At 48.5% G+C, this 26309-nt stretch overlaps 1 pseudogene; it reads right to left on the bottom strand.

The window, feature by feature from the left end:
* Positions 1-26309, bottom strand: part of LOC146200932 (alcohol dehydrogenase class-3 chain H-like) — a 136912-nt pseudogene that overhangs the window by 28284 nt on the left and 82319 nt on the right.

Genomic DNA, 26309 nt, shown 5'->3' with positions numbered 1-26309 from the left:
GAATCCCGGTGCTGAGCAATTCCCCACCGGATTGAAAAATGAAAAGAAGTCTGCATGCGAATGGCATTGCATAAATAGTATTGCGTATACTGAAGGTAGCGTGCGCGTAAAGCTAGAACACCTGCCTCGCGTCCAAGAGGACCGTGGTTCTAATTGCAGCGCTACGTAAGTCTCCGCTGGATTAAAAAAAAAATCATTGCGTTGATCGAATTTTATAGATGCGAACTGATGACGTTGAACACCTTCAGGAGCGCACTCCTTCGCCAAAACACGATTTGGCCACGCTGGTGTAGTAACTGGCCATAACCTCCTATGAATACTACAACAAATTCTTGGCCCTCTGTCCCCAGCGGATCCGCAGCAACTGACCACAGTGGTGGTGAGACCTGTAACGCAGCAAAAGGTGCTATGAATCTCGGTTCCGGACAGGCCGCCATTGGAAACTGACCCTACGAACGTTTGACTCTAAAATACTAGCTAGGGAGGCTAGTTTAGCAGTACTGTTAGAGGAATTAGAGTGTATGAAATGTGATGATAGGGTTTTGTGAGGTTAGGAGGCCCGATGATGAATATACTGTCCAGACATACGGACATGTATTGTGTTATCGAGGTTTACCGAAGACACGATAACTAGGAGTAGGGTTCGTTATCAATAAGAATATAGCTGGCGTTGGGTTCGATTGGTCAGGAATTTGGACAGTTAGCGCCAAACCAACTGAATTATTGGAAAAGCGGCCTGTTGCTGCAAGACAGAGTGCGTGTGCGTGTTTACAAGCCGGCATCCCCCTCGGAAAAGTGTATTCGTCGCGCGCACGTGTTCCCGAACGACGGCCCGTTTCTTTGAGGTCCAGAAGCGGCCGGCGCCCCTTTTGCGGCTCTGCAACCGCCGCCACCCGCTGCGACCGGGAGACACTGCCGCGGACCGCTGCTTTGGAAAACGGCGGCTGCATAAAAAGAAGGGGCGCGACAGGAGCGCGGAGCCGGAGGCCCATAAATCGACAGTCTGCCGAGACGCGGCCGTTTGAACGCTCAAGCTCACACAAGGCTGACAGCGGAGGAGCATGGATCACCTTCGTAGGCTCCGAAGGACTTGCCTGTCCAAGGAGTGATGTTACATCAATCGACCAGCCGCGTGATGGCAGGACCGGCGAGAGTGTGAAAGCACCGCCTTATCGTGGGCGGGTTTTCGTTAATGGGTGTGATTGGTTGAGCAGAAAACAGCCAAATTTTTCCTCGCAATTCGGAAGCCTTAAAATGAACTTATAAAAAGTCTTCAAGCATCTTGATTCTCGATCTTAATACTGACTAGTAAATATGTAAATAAATTGTGTCTGTCTCGTCTAAATTTGGTAAACTGGCTGCATCTTATTCTGCACATCGTTGGGGAACCGAGAAACCTCGGAAACCATCAGAAGTACGAATCATCAGCATCCTAACTGCTGGTTATATATATTGTTACGCCCTTAGCGTCGCGACCGAGACGTTCTAGTCGGTTCAGTACGCTGGGTACACGCGGCTAGCGCGGACGACACAAGTGCCACAAGACAAAGGTCGAACGGGCGCGCACACTTCTTCCTCTTCCTTCTTTCTTCCTCCGTGCTCTGTTTGAGAACAAGTCCGTAACACTTCCCCCGTCGCAGGCGAAGCCCTCCGGGCGAGTCAATCGTCAGCACGAGGATGACAGGGTTTCAGACGCGCGACGTAGGCAAACTCAGTTCGTGAAGAACGTCGGCCACTTTTGGTAAGGCGCGCAATCCGATAGGTGAGGTCACTAATAGGGGCCGATATAGTGCGCGAGCAGTTTCTGACTTAAGCCACGCTTCCTTAGTGGACGCCAAAGCCAGACAATATCTCCAGGGAGGTAGGTGACGCGGCGATGGTGGTCGTCGTAGCGGGATTTCGAGCGCTTTTGTGAGGCGAGAGTTCTCAGGCTGGCGATCCGGCGGGCTTCTTCAGCCCGGCACAGGATCTCAGCAATCTCAGGTTCGTCGTCTGTGGAGAACGGGAGGATAGTGTCGAGGATGTGTCGAGGAGACCGGGCATAGAGGAGAAAGAATGGACTGTAACTTGTTGTTTCCTGTTGGGCGGTGCGTATGCGTATGTTATAAATGGTAGCACAGTTTCCCAGTCCTTGTGGTCGGCGGCGACGTACATTGACAGCATGTTGGTGAGTGTCCGGTTGGTTCGCTCTGTCAGCCCATTAGTTTGCGGATGATACAGGGTAGAATGTCGGAAATGCGTTTGGCACAAACGAAGGAGTTCTTCGACAACATCAGCGGTGAACTGACGCCCTCGGTCGCTGACCAACACTCGGGGAGGCCCATGGCGCAGTATAACAAAGTGCAGCAGGAAGAGGGAGACTTGGTGTGCAGTAGCCGATTGAAGGGCTGCCGTCTCACAGTAACGAGTGTGGTAATCAGTGCAGATGACGATCCAGCGGTTGCAAGACTGAGACTTTGGAAAGGGTCCCAAGAGGTCTACCCCGACTTTCTCAAAAGGGGATCTTGGAGGCGTCACCGGATGAAGAAGACCAGGAAGAGTGCCGGCGGGGCGTTTGTGACTCGCATATTGAGCACAGCTAGCCACATACTTCTCAGTGGTTTCACGCATCCGGGGCCAGTAGAAACGTTCTTGGATGCGATAGAGCGTCCGCGCAGATCCCAGGTGTCCCGAAGTGGGGTCGTCGAGCATAACGCGCAAAACAGTGGAGCGTAGGCTGACGGGCACTGTCGTGTTAGCCCAGGCAGGGGGGGCGCCGTTGCACCCGCGCCGGAACGCTGCCAGAGAAAGCAGTCCAGACACCGAGCTCCCAAGCGACGAAATGAACCCCCGTTTATTCTCGCACTCCGCTTTTATACACTTGCGCCACACTTGCGCCACAGATACACTAGCGCCACTATCGCAGTCGCAGCTGCCAGCCAAGCCAAGCCAAACCAAAACAGATGATAACAGCACATCCCCCTTTTCAAGCACTATTAACTTTACATGCATACACTTCAAAATAACATTGGAACACACCCAAGAAAACACGACAGAACACAGTCACTCCAGCATCAGTCTTCCACGCCTAGCCTTGTGGGTTTGCGAACAACTCTTCCAAATTTGGTCGTAGTTACAATTCTAGCTTGAGAATTGCCACCGTCAGTCTCCGTCTGAGTTAGAGGCACCAAAGCTTCCGGAGATTCGTCAAATTGGTTGTCTACTCCAGTTACCAATCCGGCCCTGCTGGGCTGTTCCTGACTATCCGGAAATTCGTAGTTACCGCTATCTACCCGGTCTTTTGGGAGACGGTTAAGCATTCTCCTGTTTCTACGGACTTCAACCCCGTTTTCTGTTTGCACACGGTATGAACGCGGCTGTGGTGCTGCTCCGAGCACTGTACCTTTGGTACGGAGATCAGTCACCCACACCACATCACCTGCTTCCAGCTTGGGGGATTTTTAGACCGGTGACGTCGGTCAAAGTGGCGGTTTTGCTCCTTTCTGACTTTACGGTCCTTGGCTGCCGCTTCTTGCAGACAGCATTGTCCCGGATTGCGGTGCGAAGGCAGCATTGGGACTCTCGTCCTAAGCCTTCTACCCATCAGTATCTCTGCTGGGCTGACGTTCAAAACACCAGGTGTGGCCCTATAAGCCAGCAAGGCTAAGTAAGGGTCGTCCGATTTTAGAATGAGATTCTTAACCGTCTTTACCATACGTTCGACTTCCCCGTTTCCCTGGGGGTGCCTCGGACTCGAGGTGACATGACGGAAGCCATACAGTTTTGCAAATTTCTCGAACTCGGCACTGACAAATTGGGGACCATTGTCGGTCACCACACACTCGGGAATGCCATGTCTCGCAAAAATGCTTTTCACTCGGCTTATCACGGTAGCACACTTTGTTGACGGAAGAATGGCAATCTCTGGGTATCGCGAAAGATAGTCTACTACGACAAGATATTGCCGTCCCTGAATTTGAAATAGATCGACCCCTACTCTCTCCCAAGGAAAAGAGAGCGTTGGCGATGCAATCATCGGTTCGATCTGTTCTGGCGCATGCCTCGCGCAAACGCTGCACTGTTTCACGAATGACGCTATCTCAGTGCTAAGTCCCGGCCACCAGACAGAACCTTTAGCCACACTGCGGCATCGCGAGATGCCTTGGTGACCGTCATGCAGTTTGCTTAGCGCTTCCTTGCGAAGGGTCTGAGGAATGATAAGCCTCATACCTTTGAGCAGAAACCCGTTCACCAAAGTAATGCATGCACGTTCCTGCCAGTATGGCAGAAGATAACAGGGAACATTTTGTTTCCTGGGCCACCCTTTTTTGCACACTGTGCGCAAGCTTCGACACACTTCGTCTTTTGCTTGACCTTCTTTACTCTTTTCAAGAAATCGTCGCCTGTTTCTAAACCCAGTAAACAAGCTTTCGAGTAAGCGGTTACCTCTGAGACAGTTAAACAGCTTTCCACTTTCGTACGAGCTAACGGCGAACGTGAAAGAGTATCAGCAGTGGTTAGCGATTTGCCTGGTACATATAATACAGAAAAACTGTATCGCATCAGGCGCAGACGAAAACGTTGAATTCTTGGCGGCATAGCATCGATTGCCATGTGACCCAACAGCGACACCAAGGGCTTGTGGTCAGTTTCAAAAACAACTTCCAGACCACGTATATACTCATCAAACCTTTCCGCTGACCACGTCAACGCCAGTGCCTCCTTTTCGATCTGGGAGTACCGTTGCTCGGTTTTGGTGAGCGAACGAGAAGCGAATGCAACTGGTCTACGTTGCCCGTCTTTTTGCTTTTGAAACAAAACTGCTCCCAGACCGAAAGACGATGCGTCAGCTGAAAGAGTGGTTTGTAGCGAAGCGTCGTACAAAGCCATGCATTGCGCTGAACAAATGAGCTCTTTGAGTTCTTGGAACGCTTTTTCCTGATTGCTGTCCCAGACCCAGTCCCTATCCTTGTGCAAAAGAACACGCATGGGAGCAGTCACTTGGGCTAAATGTGGCAGGAAGCGGCCCAAATGATTCGCCATGCCCAAAATGCTTCTAAGCTCAGTAACGTTTCTGGGTGCTCTCAAATCTTTTATAGCACTGACCTTCGCTGGATCAGGATGAATATCTTCCTCATTCAAAATGTGACCCAAAAAACGCACTTGCCTAACCCCGAATAACCATTTCTCTTTGTTTAATGTCACATTTGCCCTTGCTAGGCGTGTGATCACGTTACTTAAACGCTCATCGTGTTGAGCTTTGCTTTCGCTAAACACTAGGACATCGTCCATGAAATTAACGACCCCCGGCAGGCCACCTAGTATCTCAGACATTCTCTTTTGGAAGTATTCCGGAGCGGAGGTAATTCCAAAGGGTAGTCGCGTGAAACAGTATCTACCGAAGGGTGTTAAGAACGTGGTTAGCTCTTCCGAGTCTTTACTAAGTCGCACCTGGTGGAAGCCTGAGTTGGCATCGAGCTTTGAAAACCATTTCGCTCCCGACAGTGACCCTAGAGCTTGATCCACAGTTGGTAACATAAATCGTTCTCGAACTACGCATTTGTTCAATTTAGTGAGGTCTACGCAAACTCTCAGGTCGCCTGAGGGTTTCACTACCGGAACTATTCCGGCGCACCATTCGGTGGGCCCATCCACTTTCCTGATTATGCCTAACCGCTCCATTTTATCTATTTCGCGCTTCAGGGACTCCCTCAGGGGAATTGGTACCCTGCGTGGAGCGCTTATGGCATGCGGGATAGCGCCAGCTTGTAGCCTGATGGTGTACTGCCCTGGCATCGTACCTAGACCGCGGAACATTTCTGGAAAACGCGTCTCGTACTGCAGGTTTCCCGAGTCGACCGCGTCTGCAAATTTCACGATATCTAAGACCTCAAGTGCAGGTAATCCTAGAAGGACGTCGCGTAACGGACTGACAACGTAGCATGTTTGATACACAGTTTTCTCTTTCCATGCGATCTCTGCTACGAATTTGCCTAGTACGTTAAGCTTACTGCCTCCTGCACCTTGCAAGATTTCATCGGTTTTTACCAATCGGGACGGTAATCCCGGAAACGTTGATGGTAATACTGACACTTCAGCACCTGAGCCAACCTTTGCAAAAATGGGCACAGAATTAATGCGCACCTGAACAAATCGCGCTTTTCTGCATGCATCTATTGATCCCACGAAAGTCTCTCCAGTTTCCTGGTTGACCGCTGAGACACGTAGCTCTCCAGTTTCCTGGTTGACCGCTGAGACGCGTACCTTTCGTTGAGCGGAAGCCGTTGCTTTCTTCAAGCAGGCCTTTGCGAAATGTCCCTTCTTGCCACAGTGAAGACACTTGGCAGCTCTGGCTGGGCACATTGTCCTGGGGTGGGAGTCGCCACTGCAGAAAGGACACCACACCTCCGGCGTTCGTTGCCCATGCTGCCGCACCTCCGGCGTTCGTTGCCCATGCAGACGTCCCTTGTGCCTCTGTTGAACCACCGCGTCCACATTGGGGTCCTGGTAACGAATTTCCGATGACTGATGGCTGTGTTGTCCTCGTAGAGTACTTTGCTGCTGTTGGACGCTTTCCTTTAAGCGAGCCTTCGACAGCGCCGAAGCCAGCGTGAGCTGAGAATCCATTTGCAAAGCTTCCGAGAGCTTTGCGTCGTGGAGCCCGACAACCAGTCTGTCTCGGATCATTCGTTCCTTTAGTTCACCGTAGTCGCAACGTTCCGCCAAGTCGCGTAGCGCAGTGACGTACTGGTCTACCGACTCTGCTGGCATTTGTACGCGTCTGTGAAAACAGGCGCTTTCGTACACGATGTTCCTCTCTTTTACAAAGTGCCCGTCAAACTTTTTCTTTACGGTTTTATAGTTCTTGGCGTCTTCGTCAGATAGTGAAAACGTCTTGAATATGTCACGAGCTTGCCTCCCCATTGTGTACAACAGCGTTCGTACCTGAGCCTCCCCGGAGCATTCGTTGAGTCCCGTTGCATATCGGAAGTCGTCGAAATGTTCGATCCACGCCGGCCACTCTGACGTGCGGTCAAAGTCCAGCGGTGGCGGTTGCTGCAGTCCATGCAGCCGCATTGAAGGCGTCTTCGACATCGTGGATGTAAGGTGCCTGGCTCAGTGCGAAGATTCTTGACCATCTGACATCATGTCGTAGACGGCCACTTCTGACACCATGTCGTGTTAGCCCAGGCAGGGGGGGCGCCGTTGCACCCGCGCCGGAACGCTGCCAGAGAAAGCAGTCCAGACACCGAGCTCCTAAGCGACGAAATGAACCCCCGTTTATTCTCGCACTCCGCTTTTATACACTTGCGCCACACTTGCGCCACAGATACACTAGCGCCACTATCGCAGTCGCAGCTGCCAGCCAAGCCAAGCCAAACCAAAACAGATGATAACAGCACAGGCACCACCAGAAGGTAGCGGAGACCAGTGGGAGAATAGTCCTTTTTGTACAAAAGACCACTCCGTATACAATAGGGAGTGGAAGCTGCAGATCCCTTGCAGCGGTAAAGAATGGTTGGAGATTCTCATGTTTCCTCTGCTCAGTGCGGAACGTACGCGTATCGGGGAATGGAGGTAAAACCGCAGCGATGTAATGATCAAAATTGTCGGCGTCACATTCCGTTGTGGGAAGCGGTAAACGTGAGAGACAGTCCGCGTCAGTGTGCCGGCGTCCACTCTTGTACGAAACTGTATAATCAAACTCTTGTAAACGAATTGCCCACCGTGCAAGACGGCCAGATGGGTCACGGAGGTTTATCAGCCAGCACAGGGAATGATGATCAGTGACCACTGTGAAGGGCCGCCCGTACAGATAACAGCGAAACCGCTGAACGGCGAAAACTACCGCGAGGCATTCTTGCTCAGTGATTGTGTAATTGCGTTCAGGTTTGCTTAAGGAACGACTGGCGTAAGCAATAACATGTTCCTTGTCGCCGTAACGCTGAATCAGCACAGCACCAATGCCAACACCCCTGGCGTCCGTGTGCGGTTCTGTTGGAGCAGAAGGGTTGAAATGCCGGAGAATCGGATGTGACGTTAGTAAAAACTTGAGCTGGCAAAAAGAAGAGTCACACTCTGATGTCCACTCGAAAAGAGCGTCTTTGTGGAGAAGGCACGTAAGCGGGTTAGCAATGTCAGCAAAACGGGGAATGAAGCGGCGGAAATATGAGCATAGTCCTAGGAAACTTCGGAGTTCCTTCACGTTCTGAGGTGTTGGAAACGATGCAACGGCAGCGGTCTTTTGAGGGTCAGGTCTGACACCTTCACGATCGACGAGGTGTCCTAGTACCAAAATCTGACGCTCACCGAAGCGACACTTGTTCGAATTAAGTACTAGACCGGCGTTTTTGAAGCAGTCAAGCACGAGAGCGAGGCGTTCGTTGTGCTCTTCGAATGTCCGGCCAAAAATGACGACATCATCGAGGTAGCACATACATATTTGCCATTTTAGTCCCCGTAGGATAGCGTCCATAAATCTCTCGAAAGTTGCAGGAGCATTGCAGAGCCCGAAAGGCATTACATTAAATTCAAACAGGCCATCGGGTGTTATAAATGCCGTTTTTTCCTTGTCGTCAGGTGGCATAGGGATCTGCCAATATCCCGATCGCAGATCGACGGATGAAAAATATGATGCCGAGAACAGACAATCTATGGCGTCATCGATCCGCGAAAGGGGATACACATCCTTCTTTGTTGCAGCATTCAGACGGCGATAGTCGACACAAAAGCGCCATGTACCATCTTTCTTCACCAGAATTACAGGGGCGGCCCAGGGACTGCATGACTCTTGAATAACACCCTTTTCCAGCATATCCCGAACCTGGTCATTGATGACCTGGCGCTCTGTTGGTGACACTCTGTACGGCTTCTGTCGAATTGGGTGTGAGTAGCCTGTGTCAATGCGATGCCGGGTACGTGTCACGGGAATGCACCGTGAGCCGCTAGGCTCGGAAAAATCAAATATGGAAGAATACTTGACCAGTAAGGCCTCCAAAGCGTCACGCTGGTCCCTGCTTAGAGAGCGGCTGATCATATGATGTAGTTGCGAGTCAGGGGCTGGAGCGGCAGCACTTTCGCCAGGTGCATCAGTAACCAAAGTCACCGACGGGGCGTCGTCTTGGCTACAGGTCGCAATCTTCATATTCACAGGCAAAACTACTGGTTGCGAAGAACAATTAACGGCCCACAGCCGTGAGCAGCCCTTGACCACCGACAGTAGGCAATGAGGAACCAGAATGTATTTCTTTGCACAGTTAGAATGAAGCGGTGCCACTGTAGCGTCGAAGGTGTCGGAAGCACGGCTGGGGCACAAAACTGGGACGCACACCATAAACAAGGCTGGCACATTGGTATCCTCTGTTACGCAGAACACATCCTCACGAACGTGCGGCTTCTCTAAGAGTCCAGAAGGAAGGGAACCATCAACGCAGAGTTCCCCAGAGTGGCAGTCGACCGTAGCGCCACACATTCTCAAAAAGTCAATACCTAGAATTATGTCATGCGTGCATCGCGAAAGCACTGCAAACTCCGCTGCGAATACCGTTCCACCCAGGGACACTAAAGCACTACACAATCCCAGGGGACACAACACCTCACCACCCGCGCCATGAAAATTCACATTTCTGTCCCAAACAAACATAACTTTGCGTCCTAACCGCTTCTTAAACGATAAACTAATTATTGAAATTGTTGCCCCGGTATCCACTAAAGCCATTGTCGCCACACCATCCACAAGCACATAGACCGTGTTCTTTAACATAACAACAGATGGAGGAATTTCTTCAGGCAGCGCACAGTCTCCAGCGGCCTGACCTCCAGCGGCCGCGCTGACTAGTTTTCCGGCAAAGGCGATGCCGACCGCCGTCGTGGCCGTGGTGACGGAAAACGGCGCGCAGAAGAGGCAGGTGGGGGTGAGACACTTTGTTCGGAAGCAGGAGAGTAGTTGCGCGGTAAATTGGTCTGGGGATATTCATACGAAGATGGGGGCCATTGCCAATTAGAGTCGTAGAAACGGTTACGTGGCGGAGCATTTTGGACGGGCCGATCGTAACGGGTGAGTGGGCGGCTGCGGCAGTATCGAGCTATGTGCCCCTCAATGCCGCAGCGTCGGCACACGGGGGCTGTGCGACGAAAAACTTGTTCCCTGGAGGGCTCCGAGGAGACAGGGTGTGTTGGGTAGCGAAACTCATCTTCAGGTCTTCGGGTTGGACGCCGGAAATAGCGAGCAGGTGGTGGTTGAGGATGGTACTCATAGTGCTGATCATAGTGCGACTAGAAGCTAGTCGGGCGCGAGTCGTAGCGAGGCGGGTGACCAGGGCTATCGAACCTTGGCGTCGGGCTGTTGGAGTAAGCGTCCGCGTGTGCCGTATTGATAGAATTCACAATGGGCATCGAAGGGAGCAAGGAGGGAGGCCCTCGAGAGCCGACAACGTCAGAGGGCAAATATGATGGAGACCGTACAGGGGGCTCAAACCGCTGCATTTCCTCGCGAACTATTTGCCGGATCGTCGACGGCAAGTCTATGAAGTTGTCTTCAATGCTCGTCACAGATGGAACGTTGGCGAGCCGCCCAAATTTTGGCGTTATGCAACGAGTCTTCAATGTCTCGAATGTGCGAACATGCCGAATTACATCACAGTCGGCGTTCAGGTCACCTTTGGCAATTAAAAATTATAAACATCACCTGCGATGCCCTTCAGAAGATGTCCTACTTTATCTTCCTCGGTCATATTAGCGCTTGGAGTTTTGCATAGCTTCAGGACCTCCTCTATGTAAGTTGTGCATGTTTCCCCAGGTAGCTGAGCTTTGTGCGTAAGCGTGTGTTCAGCTCGCTTCCTTCGTGCAAGACAGTCGCCGAAGCACTGCCGCAATTCAGTAACGAAACGGTCCCAGGTGGTAAGAGAGTCTTCGTGGTTTTCGAACCAAACAAGAGCGGTATGGGTTAGGAAGAAAACCACGTTTGCGAGCTTAGCGGCGGCGTCCCATCGATCGTAGCGGCTCACCCGTTGGTAGTGGGTCAACCACTCGTCAACGTCCTCGCCTGCCGCTCCCGCGAAAGTCCGGGGCTCCCGATAATGATGCGAAGAACTTTTCGCTGCGCCCGCAGGCCGGTCTTCGGCCTGGATCACCGCGTCACCACGGGCTGCTTGCGGGTGATTGGCCGATTGCATGGCGCTGGTTTGCGGTTCGAGGCCCGTAAGGCGACGACTCCGGCGAGGCTCCAGTTGTGTCAGCGCTGTCTGTAGCGCCAGGTATCGTTACCCGGCTTCTCCACCACAATGTTACGCCCTTAGCGTCGCGACCGAGACGTTCTAGTCGGTTCAGTACGCTGGGTACACACGGCTAGCGCGGACGACACAAGTGCCACAAGACAAAGGTCGAACGAGCGCGCACACTTCTTCCTCTTCCTTCTTTCTTCCTCCGTGCTCTGTTTGAGAACAAGTCCGTAACAATATGATAGCCTAATTGAGAGGGTGGAAGGTATCACATTTAAGTTTACTAAGTGGTGTAAACTGAAGGCTGTACAGGCTTTAGCACACACATGCAGTCAAGATGTAGAATTGGCAATGGGGAAAATAATGACGAAGTTTACTATATTAATCGGCGACTTCAATGCAAATGTAGGAAAAAGCAGGCTGGAGACCAGGCAGTGTCTAACTATGGTTCTAGAAATAGCAGGGGGAGTTACTAGTTGTGTTTGCAGAGCGCAAGAAGTTAAGAATCATGAATACCTTCATGAGAAAATGGAAGATTCGGTAGTGGACTTGCAAAAGCCCTAACAGGGAGGCAAACAGCGAAATTGACTTCATACTGTGTTCTAACAACGGCATTATGCAGGATATAGACGTAATCGGAAAGGTGTGATGCAGTGACAACAGGATGGTAAGGTCTCAAATTAGTCTAGATCTGAAGAGGGGAAGAAACAGATTTGTAAAAAAGTAATCCATTACCGAATTAACGGTGAGGGGGGAAGGCCGAAGAAATCAGTATCTCGCTAACGAACAGATACTTAGCATTAACTGAGGAAGATTACTTTAGTGTAGAAGAAAAGAAAGGTGCATTTATAGATACCGTTATTGAGTGCATGGTAGAAGTAGGTGGTAGAATAGTTAGAGAGGATCTGGGTAAACTACATAAGGAGAAGAAAGATTCGATTACGAAACGCCAAAGTATCGAAGCTTCCATCCCAGCAGACATGATAGAACTGGCAAAGGTATCAAAGCTAATCAATAAGCGTAAAGCCGCCGACATAACGAAGTATGCCATGGGCACAACTGATCATGCTTTAAAGGACGCGGACAGTCTTGAAAAGGTGAAGAGGGATTTGGGTATAAGAAAAAGTAAGATGTGTGCGCTAAAGGACAAGGCAGGCATTGTCATCACGAATATGGGAAAGATGGTCAAAGTAGTCGATGAGTTCTAAACTGATGTATAGAGCCGTCGAAGTAGTCAGGACAATAATGAGATTAGCAGTAGTGTAAAGAAGTGAGACGTTCCGCCAGTGACGAAGGACAAGGTTAAGAAACCTTTAGAAACTATGAAAAGGAGAAACCTGCTGAGGAAGATCAGGTAACTACAGATTTGTTGAAAGATGGGGTGGGGGGGGGGAGATATTGTGGTAGAAAAAGTGGCCACCCCGAATACTGATGCCTGCGATGACGGTACAGGAATCATGGAAGAACGCTAACATTATCTTAATTCATAAAAAAGGGGAAGCTAAGAAAATAAAAATTTACAGACCAATCAGCTTACTATCTGTTACATATAAGGTATTTACTAAGGTAATCACTAACAGAATTCGGACAACTTTAGAGTTCAGTCAAGCAAAAAATCAAGCTGGTTTTCAGAAAGGGTACTCTACCATCGGTCATATCGATACCATAGCCAGTAGATGGAAAATTCCTCTGAATATGACCAGCCCTGATACATAGCATTCATTCATTACGAAAAAAAAAAAACATGTGACTCAGCAGAAACCTCGGCGGTCATGAAGACATCGCGAAATCAGGTTGTAGATGAGCCATATGTGGAAGTAGTGAAAAATACGATGTGGCTGCACAGCAACCATAGCTGAACATAAAGAAAGTATCAAAATTCCAATAAAAAAAGGTGTTAGGAAAGGAGACACGATCTTCCCATTACTATTCACAACTTGTTTAGAGGAAGTATTCAGGGACTTAGAATAGGAGCAGTTAGGGATAAGGGTTGACGGAAAATACCTTAGTAATCGGCGATTTTCTGATGACATTGCCTTGCGAAGTAACTCAAGGGATGAACTGCAAATAATGATTGATGACCAAGGGATTGAAAGCAGAGAGATAGGCTTGGATATCAACATGCTGAAGACTAAGGTAATGTTCAACATCCATCGGAAAGAACAGCAGTTTACAATAGGTACCGAAACACTGGAAATTTTAGGTAAATGTGTCTACTTAGGATAGGTAGTAACCGCAGATCCGGACCATGAAAAGAAAATAACAGGGAGGATAAGATTGATATTTAGCGCGTTTAGAAATTTACTCGCACGTTCTGACTACCAGATTACTGGTATCCCTCAAGAGAAAAGTAAAAACATTTCCTGTACTCATCTATGGGGCCGAAACATGGAGGCGAATGAAAAGGGTTATACTTAAGTTTAGGTCAACGCAGAGGGCTATGGAACAAAAAAATGATAGGTGTAACTTTAAAATTTAGGAAGCGTGCAGAGTGATTCAGATATAACTGGAATTAATAATATTCTAGTAAAAACAAGAAAGAATGAGAATGGGCAGTGCATGTAGTTCAAAGAGATAAGAACAGATGGTCGCCCAGGGTAACACTTCCAATTCCAAGGGAAGGAAAGCGTAGCAGTGGGCTGTAGAAAGTTAAGTGGGCGGATGAGGGTGAGAAGTTCGCACGGGTCAAGTGAGTGCAGCTAGCACAGGATCGGGTTAATTCGAGGAATATGGGAGAGGCCTTCGCCGTGAAGTGCTCATCATCCGGCTGATAATGATGATCAGTTGCATGAGCAGGTGAAAACGACCGGTGAACGGAACGATGGCATACCATCCATCCCCATACTTGCAGGAGCAATATAACAAACAACCGCGGCCAAGAAATGGAAATTTCAACGTGCGGCACGAGCCCTGACATTTTTAGCAAAATCTAAACAAGAGGATGTACCATGTGCAACCGTGAAGGTGAGGTTGTCGCATTTCTCTAGTGCAGACTGTGCACTGTTCTCTTAAGTTTTTTTTTTTATATGGAGGAAAGCAGACCTAAGGGGCAGGGTGGGTCAGAGAAATAACTCAAGTTACCGACATTCTAGTAGAAATTAAGAAGAAGAAATGGACATGGGCCGAACATGTAGTGCGATGAGAGGATAACCGATGGTCGCTAAGGGTAACAAACTGGATTCCAAGGGAAGGAAAGCGTAGCAGGGGGCGGCAGAAAGTTAGGTGGGCGGACGAGATTAAGAAGTTCGCAGGGGTCAAGTAGATGCAGGTAGCACAGAACCGGGTTAAGTGGAGAAATATGGGAGAGGCCTCCACCCTGCAGTGGGTATAATGAGGATGATGATGATGAGACCTAAGGAACAGTCTTCACGCAGTGATGTTCGCTTTCCCAGTTGGTTGATGACGGGGAGACATATCTGCCAAATTTTGAAGCCATAAGTTCACTACGCTAGGTAAAGCCAAAGTCATCTTGTGCTTCCAATCACCTTCAAAGAGCTTCGTGGTCAAGTTGGACCTGAAGCCACAACCACTTTGGGTAGCTATGTTCCCACCAATGGTCAATGTTAAATTCAAGGTCAAAGTCTAAGATCAGCCAACGTGGGAAGTAGCTTTACTCGTGAGCAGTTGCGTGGCGAGACATGATCGTTGACATCAATCACTAGTACATGTAGGGGCGCGCCGCGCGCCTTGAGCAGAGCCGTGTCAATGACTCGGAGGAAGAGCAACTGATAAGTCGTGCTCGTTACAATCGTCGGTTGGGTGCATATGACGATGCGGAGGACATTGTGTTGCTAGCTTAAGTTTTGAGGAGGAAAAGCAAAGTGGCTAACGCCAAGTTCGGCCGAAACGCAGGAACAACATGAGGAGTGTCTTGCGAAACGCCGCCGCGGCAATGCTGCAAGGTATGAGCAACGAACAGCACAGCACAGATGGTGGCCGGCACCGCCGCTTCTGCATTAACAGCGACAGCAACAACAATGATCGAAGAACAACGAGGACAACATGTATGGATTCCATGTGTAACCATGCTTCAGCTATCGCTTCAGCCTAGGTTTAACCGAAGCTGAACCACATCCAATATTTTAAAATGGAAGCTCTACTTTTCCCATAAAAAACCTCGAGGTCGTCTGGCGCCGAACATTTTATCATGAAATAGCACACATCCTCACGCAGTGCACTAAACGACGTTGCCTTCATCAAGTTTCACCTGCCACACACTCTCGCGCCGCTCAGTGAACATTGTCGTTTTCATGGTTCCATCTGCGCAGCTTCTTTATTTCACCTAGGTAAATACGTCACACACATACGTCACCTCGCTACAGACAGAGACCGCAGTCGCGCCAGATAGGCTTCCGAGATCATCTAACAATGAGAATTCTGACTAGTTCGTTGCCGAGAAGCCGAACAAGCACTGAAATGAGCGAAGATAAGCGGCAACAGTGACTGCAACTGCGGCCGGCGGCTAATGCTTTTGAAACTTGGTTCATCTATCTTTGGACATCTATATTATTTCTTTTCAGACATTCAAGAACTCCGCCTTTAGGTGAAATAACAGCTTTTTCCTAAAGTGCGAATGCATGCTGCTGCAAACAAGTGTGCGCACAAAGACGCCACAGGATGTTGACAAACTACTCTGCCAGATGTAATGGGGAGTCTTCGAACTTTGACATGTTCATGGAAGCCAACTGCCTTCACGACTGAGAAGGCGGTATTCCCAAGCTGAGTCACTTCTGAGCCGCCAGTGAAGGTGTAGGAAAGCACTTACTGCCCGAAAGAGACATTAAAGTTATGGATAAGGTGGGAGTGAATATTGCTGCTGCTACACTGTGTTGGTCAGTTGTAGCCAGTGATTAGCCACCTACTTTATTTTCGACATAGGAAGCAGACAAAGTATATAGGTCCATATTATAAGCAAACTTGCCCTGTAAAGCCAGAAGAGCTTGCCGATTACAAATACAGAAGATAATAGTTACCGAAAGGAATAATGCAGTTACAGGGATAATGTAGTGTACAATGCATCAGGTTGCCCAATCAGCTTTCGGTACAACGTACATAGAGAGCTTTAGAATAGGGGGACCCCATCAGTTAGGGGGTGCGCGAGTGCGTATGCCCAGAGTGATTACCGCACCCCTCGCCTATTCATCGCAGCCCAACGTGCGTGTGCATTTTCACCCCACTATTACGCTATTCACCTAACTGGTTGGGTCCCCTATTCTTAATCTGCCACACGTTAGTCAATGTTACTAAACATATCTAAGAAGCGACTTGAGCGAGAAAGACACTGAACCGCACTCACCATGGCTTGCGTGCTCCCGACGCATTCGAACGTGTAATCTAGCCCGCCGTCCGTTTTCTGGCTAATGTAGTTTGCGATCGGTACTGCCACGGTGTGTGGGTTGAGGCACTCCGTGCATCCGAACTCCTTCCCTGTTCCGCAATGCACCACAAGAGAGTGATAAAGTTCTTACGGGAGACCTTGTAAGTTTTGCGCAGATTATAAACAAAGTTTGACCGCGAGAACTGGTTCTTACATGAAGCTCAACAATCAACACCACTGTACAGGTTGCGTTACACGTCCAATGTGACCAGCGTAAGGCACTGAATAGGACAACTTAGTGGTTGTTTTAATTTATGGGACCATCTGAATGATTTGGTGTTTTGCGGAGCCTGCTTTTTCTTGTATTAGCAATACACTATCACGAAAAAATCGTTGTGGTTATGAAGTCTGCTAACGGCCGCCTGAGAGATGGAAGAGCCACCTGCCGCCTTCCACGCTTGACACAGAGAAAATCCACCTTCGATGCTTGACAGGCGACAAAATATGGACAGAGAAATGTTCTGTTTCCTCTTGAAGGGAATACAGGTATAATGAAATACTCAAATAAAGGATAAACCTGCTAAATTGAAAGATAAGAACGCCAAACCAGAAAAGTAAGCCAGAGAGTAATAGGAAGGACCAAGAACGAAGAGGAAAGAAATTAGTGGGCAGGAGAGAAGGATTAGGCCGCAGATCCACATTAAGCCTTTTCATGATAAAATCACAAATTGGACTGTAAAGTCTCACCCATGCAATTACTACATTCGGCACGGAAACGCAACCAGAATACGGTTCGCTGACAACCCGCTCTTGTTTTTTGTGCAGGTGAGAGAAGGCTATGAAGTTTGCATTCGCTGCAGCGAGCGATTTTTACTTATGCTGCCGTGTCCGCGGCTGTTTACAGTGTGTACCTTTGCTCAAATCGCTATTGTTGGGAGGTGATATGAAGGCCAGTTACGAACCTGCAAAAAAAAACAAAAATGTCTGGTGGACATTGAAACCAAATTCCGATGAGCAAAGGCATGGAAAGGCTAGAAGAAAGAAAAATGGCTGGCTGGCTGGCTGGGCTGGGCTGGGCTGGGCTGGGCTGGGTTGGGTTGGGTTGGGTTGGGTTGGGTTGGGTTGGGTTGGGTTGGGTGGTTGGTTGGTTGGTTTTTAACGTCCCAAAGCAACTCAGGCTATGAGAGACGCCGTAGTGGAGGACTCCGGAAATTTCGACCACCTGGGGTTCTTTAACGTGCACTGACCACTCTGAACAACCGAGATAGAAGATCGAATTCATTTGTATATGGGGGGCCCTATCTTGAGAAGAGGAAGAGACCTGTTAAAAGCTTGGAACAAAGGATAAAGAAACATTCTTCAGTACAAACGTGAGCTCGACGCAGTGGCTATTGAGCGTATCCACAGTTTGAGGCAGCCTGTTGAAAACAAACTGAGGCGTTATTTTCAAGCTTTTAGATTATAGAGACGAAGTTTCAACACTAAAACGAAGTGTCAGAGCACAGAAATATAGGTCTCCTCTTTGTTGAGGATTTCTTGCGGACTGCGAAAAAGTAGAGACGTTAAAAAAAACTGGGGCATAGCGCGATGCTAAACCGTGACAATAGTGACTTGCTGAACCGTGTCATTAATGACTCGCTCAATTTAAGCATGTTTTGGAAAGCATTACTGCGGCTGGCCTCAAACTAAATTTAAAGAAATGTCACTTTGCCGCACGTCAATTGACAATTTTGGGCCATGTTGCTTCTAAGCACAGTGCGCCTCCCGATCCAGCTAGACTCCGTGCTGTCACTGCGTTCCCAAAACCACCCACGATGAATGAACCCGGAAGTTTCATAGGCCTCTGCTCTTATTTCCGACGCTTCAACCGCAATTTTGCTTCCATCATTGCGGTATTGACAACACTCCTTCGTGGAAGCAACAACCTCTCCCGCTGGTATTCTGCCTGTGACGAGGCGTTTAGTACACTGCGCCAATTGCTTACCTCGCTGCCCATATTGCGACATTTTGACTCTAATGGTCCTACTGAGATCCACACTGATGCAAGCGGCACAGGTGTCGGTGCTATTCTAGCGAAATGAAAACCCGGGTGCGCTGAGTATATTGTCGCCTACGTGAGCCGCAGCTTGACGAAGCTAGAGCTAAACTACTCAGATACGGTGAAGGTGTGCCTAGCCATTGTTTGGGCGATAAAGAAATTCCGCCCTTACGTGTACGGCCGACCCTTCGAAGTCATTACGGACCACCATTCTCTGTGTTGGCTGTCCTTCCTTAAGGTTCCCAATGACCGCCTCGCTCGCTGGGCATTACGGCTTCAAGAATATGATATTCGTGTTGTGTATCGATCTGAAAAGAAGCATAACGACGCCGAAGCACTGTCTCGTTGTCCGCTACCCTATGAAAGTGTTTCCGATTCCCCCATCGACTGGAGTTCCTTGTCTTTCACCAACATGGCGGTCGAGCAGCCCAGAGACCCGTGGATCGCCTCCTTTCTCGTTTTCCTGTCGTACCCTTCACCCACTTCGACGCCTCGTACAATTCGTCGCCAAGCTGCTCATTTTACAATTCACGATGGCCTGTTATACCTCCGAAATTATATTTCTTCCGGGCGCAAATGGCTGCTCATTTCTCGACACTTGCGTTTCGAAATTCGAAAATTCGAAATCTACGCTTCATTTCACACTGCCCTGCAAGCCGGTCAGGCTGGTGCATTCAATACTCGGCTTCGCTTGCATTTTTACTGGTGCGGAATGTACACCTACATCTGCAAGTTCGTTCGCTCTTGCCTTCATTGGCAACGCCGGAAGGTCGCCCATCGCCATTCCACCAGCCCCATGCAGCCTCTTACGTGCCCGTCAAGACCGTTAGACCGAGTAGGCATTGATCTCTACGGCCCGCTTCCCTACACTTTAACCGGAAACCGCTGGGTCATTGTAGCGGTAGATCATCTCACCCGCTATGTGGAAACCGCCGCTCTACCTGCTGCTACGGTACGCGATGTTGCCACTTTTATCATACACCACTTCATCCTTTGTCACGGAGCGCCACGAGAACTGCTGAGCAACCGCGGTCCAATTCTTATAAGTGGTTTCGTCCCTTCTGCTGCAGTGTAATATCACCCATCGTACTCCTACGGCCTACCACCAGCAGACTAATGGTCTGTCTGAAAGATTCAACCGAATCCTAGGCTGCCAACCATTCCAACTGGGCCACAATGCTACCCTTCGTCACGTATGCGTATAACACCGCTACGCAGGCCACTAGGTATTTCTCTCCATTTTTCGTATTATAGGGACGTGAGCCATCTTCACCACTCGATACCATGCTTCCTCACCGGCCCTAATCTTCTGAAGCTACCACCGAGTTTAAAGCCTCGAGATACGCTGAGGAGGGTAGAACCTCGCCTGTTCACTCACGTCTTCTGACCAGGGCCGACAGAAAAATCGTTTTGACTCGGCTCACGCCGCCGATAGATCTCTCCCCCAAGCCCGTGTGTGGCTACGCGTGCCTTGTGCATAACCTAGCCTCTCCTCCAAGCTACTGCCGAGATACCAAGGGCTCTACCCCGTCCTTGAGCGCACCTCACCAGTCAATGTTGAGTCCATCACGCGTTCGCAAGACCTTCGACGACGTGGGCGTGAGACCGTCCATGTTTCTCGGCTGAAACGCTAGTATGACACAGACGTATTGATGGCACCTTAAGTCGCCAGGATGGCTCCCTCTTCTCCTGGGGGGTGATTGTAAAGAAGAAGATTACGTGACGCCAGTGTGCCGGCACTAGACGCGAGCACCAGTTGTTCGAGTCACCGCCTGCCTTGCAAGCGCCTATCTGCAAGCCTCGACCTAGCCCTAGCCAACGGGCGCGCCTTACAATAAAGCTCATTGTACTTTGCTTGATTAGAGTGAGCCAGACGTCAAATTAGCCGGCAGGGTTAATGTTGACGTCCAGAGAATAGCAGGTACTTCCGGTGACGTAGGCCTAAATTTCGGTAGAGGAAAATTTAAAATGTTCGAATGTGAACCAGCGGGAGAGGGCGTGATTTTCGTGCATAAATGATTGAGAATGGTTAGAACATGTCTAAAGAGGGGTACTCAACCAAGCGCTGTCTGAGAAATTTCACGGTACACGGCACACACGGTGTATGCCTACAGGACTTACACGGCTCCAATAATGCTTTTCAAACACCTTCTTGCCGTCCGTCATTGAATCGTCGAAGGAGCTGGCTGAGGCAATTGCATCAGAGCGTGATTCGATTAAATAAAAACCTCCTCTTATGTTATCTGCGCTTTCAGTCCGCCTTAAAGTGTAGTGTCCGTCACGTTGTACGTACCGTCTTCCATTTGTAACATTTTTCCAAGTTGTTGGGCCCTTACTTGCAATACAGTGTTCTCGTCTTGCTTCTGATATAAGGCGATGTCGTAGTGTATAACTGTCAGCTGTTACGTTGTGTAATGCCTTCCTAGCATTTGCGTTCTACTTATTCACTGTCACATACCAAATGTTCCTACTGTTTTACTTTTTGTGTTTGTGTTATTTTTGCTCCCTCCTTATGTAATGCCCCGACCATTTAAAAAAAGTAACTGATGATAATGATGATGGCTGGTCTTTCACATTCGCCAGCTAATGCGGCTTATCACTAAAAATTGTTGGCCATTATTCATTGTAGGGCTTTCACCCTAAACAAAAACCATCGAAGCAGATACGAAAAAGTCTGGTTCGAACCCAGGTACTCATGTTCAGCAGCAGAGCGCCTTAGCTACTGAGCGTCCTCCTGTTGTTTTTGTTTGCTTAATCAGGTTCCGATAGGGTCAAGCATCGCTCTTTTACGCAGCGGCTTCCAGATGGTGCTACAAACACATGTCGTTCACGATCAGAGCCGTTGCACCGGAGCTGATGGCTGTGACCTATGGCCTTTGGTTGTGGTTATGAGGCCGCAGTCAAACCTTCGTCGCTTGACTCGACGGCTCCAAAATGTCACCACATGCGCACCTGAAACTGCAGTTTCGCTTGCTTTCGCACAGTAATTGCTTTAAGAGAGATAAACCTCGCCAATCTCTTTTTTTCTTGATCTAATATGCCTTATTACACTAGTTCATCATAAACGGAAGGAGAGCGAGAACGGAAGCCTACGTCAGCGAGTTCACACGTGCAGCCAGGGAGCAAAGACTACTGCTGGTGAACGCGGCAGGTGGCTTGGTCTCGATCTTGCTCTGGCTGCTGGCGCCTTTTATTTTGGGAAAGACAGTACTATGTTAACGGTTGCCTCACAGTATGAATCGCAAGCATTTACTGAAATGTTTCGCTACTGACCGGTGCTGCTCGTGGTATGCACTGACACGTAGTGCAGCGAAAATGTTCCTGAAGCAAGCGTAATCTTGGTGGAATCCTTTCTTGGCACCGCTTCGAGCAGAGGCCAAGTTCATTGTAGTGGTTTACGAAAACCCCTCTCCGTCGTGCCGGCCAATCCGGAGCACAACGGCAGCATGTGACAGCTAAGTAGTGAACGAAATTAGTAAGCACTGAGTTGGAAAGTTTCTTGCATCGGCTGCCTGGCTTTCTGTTTTTACATGTTGATCATTTTATTGCTTTTTAGAGGTGTATTTTGTTCTACTAAGCTACAAACTCGTTTGAAGAGGGCATTGTGGAAAAAAGACTCATCTCTGTTTTTACCACTCAATCTGCTTTTAGGCACGGCGAACGACTTTCTTCGATGCTGTTTTGACTGCTGATCTACTTTTTTTCAGAGCGTATAGTTTGCAGTTGACGTGCGGAATGTCGTAGATTGGGACCTGCCTTTGAGGAAGCGCGATTCGTTCACGTCAATGCCAATGATGGTTTTGGCACCGCGCTCTTTCGCGCCCATGACGGCGCCCAGGCCAACGGCGCCCAGCCCCCACACGCCCACTGTGCTGTCCTTTGCGACTCGGGCCACGTTCAGCGCAGCCCCGTAACCTGATGAGAATCCGCAGCCCAGCAGGCACACGCGGTCCAGGGGGGCGGCCGAGTTGATCTGCGAAGTGGCCACCAATCATGTCAACTTCTAGCAAAAATGACAGCTCTAGAAAGGATGCAGCGACACTCAAAAGAGCTAAAATGTTTACGGCCTCTTCGCAGAAACAGCCAGTAATGCACTTTGCCCAAGCACAAAATAATGCACTTCCTTTTTCGCGGCTTTCATGAGAGCCTTAAGGATTTTCATCCTTTCATGAACGTAGGCGTTCGCATGAACTCGGCTATTCAGGGAAGTATAGGAATTACGTACGTTCTAATAGAGGTGGTTTCGAAAGTTTCGGAGGCTCGCTAAACGAGATTTCTAACGCCGGTTACTAATTGGATCTGGTGGCTGTCTTACTTCCGCTCCTTAAAGAAAGTCCTTAACCAAGACAAAAGCAAGAATATTGGAATATTTGTTATTGTAGCTGTTATTATAGTGTCTGAATTTAACCAGGCGAGAGCGTGGGGAGCTTCCGCTGATATAGTTTTTCAGATCCTTGTAAAAGTATATTAACTGCACCGACGCTTTGCACAAGCAAAAATTGTGACCTGCATGAAGGTTTCAGATCAAGAAGACAATAAAGGCCAGTAAAAGAAGCGATGCCAGTGGCAAAGATGGGTATAAAAATAATTATAAGGAACATCAGGAGCAAGCACTGGTATAAAAAACAGGCGTGGTATAACATTTCATTTTGCTTATTTGGGGCCATTTACAAGCAAATGAAGGGGGCCATGTTATAATCTCCTTGTTCGCAGCTTGATGGTTCCTTGGCGTCACTTACAATTTTGCGGACATATCGCAGAGAAACGTATTATACAAGAAAAAAAAACACAGGTATATTTACCCTGTAAGATTATAATTTAAACAATAGGCTTCGCAGGACAGACGAGCTCGGATGGTGTTAATGTATAAATGTCGATGCCCGCTTCTAGGTAGGAAATTTAGTTGCCGCGGGAAGGCGTTGGCAATTATTCCATGGCCGCAATTGGACCTCGAAACAGGGATGAGCTATTTTTTGTGGCTCCGCGTATTATATTTTAGAGTAGACTGAGATAAGCTTCCTAAAATTTTAATAAATTATTTGTATGCTGTTTTAGAGAAACAATAGCAGGTTCGTAAGAATTTTCGATTGTATTAATGATGACTTTAAGGAATGCTGTACTTAGCGAAAAGGACTTCGGTGTGTCAGTTGTAGGGCACGTTTGCAATATCAGAAAATATTTTCTTTCTCATCAATGGTATTTTGGTTCGGTTTATGGGGGTTAACATACCGAAGCGACTCAGGCTATGAGAGACGCCGTAGTGGAGGGCTCCGGAAATTTCGACCACCTGGGGTTGTTTAACGTGCACTGACATCGCACAGCACACGGGCACCTTGCTTTTCGCCTCCATCGAAAGCGGCAGCCGAGGCCTGTGTTTTATCCCGCACCGTTGTGCACAATTATCGAGCACCCTAACCACTGCGCCACCACGGCGAGAATCCTATTTTGGACAGATTGGAGGTTAATAATGTACCCCAAACAAGATGTGATAGTTTACTTGTGAGGCAAAGAGAGAATCGTAATTGATCAGTTTAGCTAAAGTTGGTAAGATCTAGCAGTAACATGGAATATTATATAAGCCCCAGAGGATAAATAAACAAGTGGCGCTAAAGTACGATATATTAGAAATAAAATATTTAGAGAAAACTTGGATGCCTTAATCATGGCGGGTAAAACTGGGTACTACAGGTTTTCCTTCTGAATTTAATCCTAGCGCTAGCGGAAATGATCTGAGCGCCGACTGATATAATCTAAGCGCCATGTAATTTAATTCGAATGTCAAGCATTTAATCATAGCGCCAGCATATTTAATCCAAGCGCTAACTGGAATAATATCAGAGCCAACCAATTTAATCTGAGTGCCAACGCAATTATTACAAGCACCAGCGAATTTAATCCGGGTGCCAACCAATTTAATCCACATGTGGAAAAGAATGTGGTGGAGGGCACCAAAGCACGAAACATGAATTCCAGAAATAAATAGAAATTTAGATCACATTCCAGACTATGCGACGAGTAAATGAAGCGTCAGCTTATGGGATGACTTTCGTCAATATTATGACAAACGCACAATCTCGGCACTGAAATACTGAAGGGTCCCAGAGCTGTGGCTTACTGGCTCTATATTTCATGAGGACAATTTATCCCACAAATGTGCGCACTTCTGATTACAGTATATATACAGAATTAAAATGTCTTCGATGAAACACACAAATATTTTATCACACAATTAAAAAAAGTTTTAATAAACCATATCTAGTTTAACTATATGTAATTTCATCAGCCAAACATTACACAGCCAGTGCCAAAAAGTTTCAAAACATACGGCAAGATTTCCGCCTCCGTTTACTCGGTGCCGAATTGTCGTCTGTTTTTGCGCCATGCTAGGAAAATGGATGAAAGCATAGACACGTGAATTCACTATTAGAAATAGGTGTACTTTCTTTTGCAAGAAATAGAAATGTTTTCTCAAGAGCATAAAAAGAATCATTGCTAGAAACGCAGAAGACAAGAGATTTCAAAGCTGGCGGCAATCTTCGCGCCTCCGTTGTGTGTGCCGCGTTGTCGTCTGCATTTGCACAACGGAGTAGAGCCGGACGTTGGTGGTGCATACTCGTATACTATAAGCAGGTGGTAGTCTGCATGTTTTCAATAATTTCGTATGAACTTTAACGCGCATTATTTTCTTCCATGGAAGCTGATGAGCAGTGCCCCGACATCCTAATCGGGCATTGAAAACGGGAACCGCCGTTCAAGCCTCCAGGAGCGCCAAGAAGAAAGAACAGCAAAGTCTCCGAGCATGACAGGGCCAGAATTCTTGAAGTGTCGAGGTGTGGACGAGATGGAAAAAAATTGGCAGACACGCTGGGCATCAATTTAAAGACGGCGAGATCGATTGCAGCGAGCGATAGAGAAGCGTTGAAGAAAGGCGGAACATCAAAGAAATTCGGAAATGATGTAGTAACGACTCTAAAGGATATTGTGGATAACAACCCTGCTTTCACGCAAAAGCAAATAAAGCAAGCAGTGGAAGAAGATTGCCGGGCATCGCCATCAGCACAAGTAGCATTGATCGCCTACTGGATTCGCACGGTTACGCTGTGAAGTTGTTGACTCAGAGGCCGATTGACCGCAACAGAGACGACGTGAAACGCAGCCGCAAAACATACGCGCAATGGCGGCAGTGTGAAGGACCTCGCTTGTGCAGGTTTCACATCGGTGAGACTAACTATAACATATGGTGTTCAAGGAGCTTCGGCCGTGCAGTGAAGGGACAGCCTGCGGTGCAGACGATGACTGGTACCAAAGGAGCAAACCTTAACATTCTCGCCTGCATGTTCGCAAATGGTGTCATTCATTGGACGGTCGTCGACAAGGTTCACTGGGTCATTTTCAATGAATTTTTGAGCGACATATCAGCCCATGTCGAAAGTGAAGAACCTGGTTCTGAAGTGGTTTTTATTTTTGACAACGCTCCAGCTCACAGTCGTGCGGAACAGGCAAGCCTGGCCAGTCAGACGCACTCGATCAAGCTGCTGCCTCCTTACAGCCCGTTTTTCAGCCCTATAGAGGAAGTCTTTTCGAAGTTCAAGTCGGAAATCAAAGCTTTCCTCAGCAACCGGAGAGGTCTCGTGCTAATCACTCCTCCTGGTATGGCTAAAAGGGACCATCGGCGCAGTTTGTTGCTCGACGCTGCCCGACACTCTGCAGCAAATACAAAGGGTAGAGTGTGCTGCTTTTGACCGCCATGACTTTT

The sequence above is a fragment of the Amblyomma maculatum genome, chromosome 2 (assembly GCF_055883805.1).
Source record: "Amblyomma maculatum isolate TAMU_Amacu chromosome 2, ASM5588380v1, whole genome shotgun sequence".
Classification (NCBI taxonomy): Eukaryota; Metazoa; Arthropoda; class Arachnida; order Ixodida; family Ixodidae; genus Amblyomma; species Amblyomma maculatum.
The sequence above is the reverse complement of the archived record's forward strand: the minus strand, read 5'-3'. Positions and strand labels throughout refer to the sequence as shown.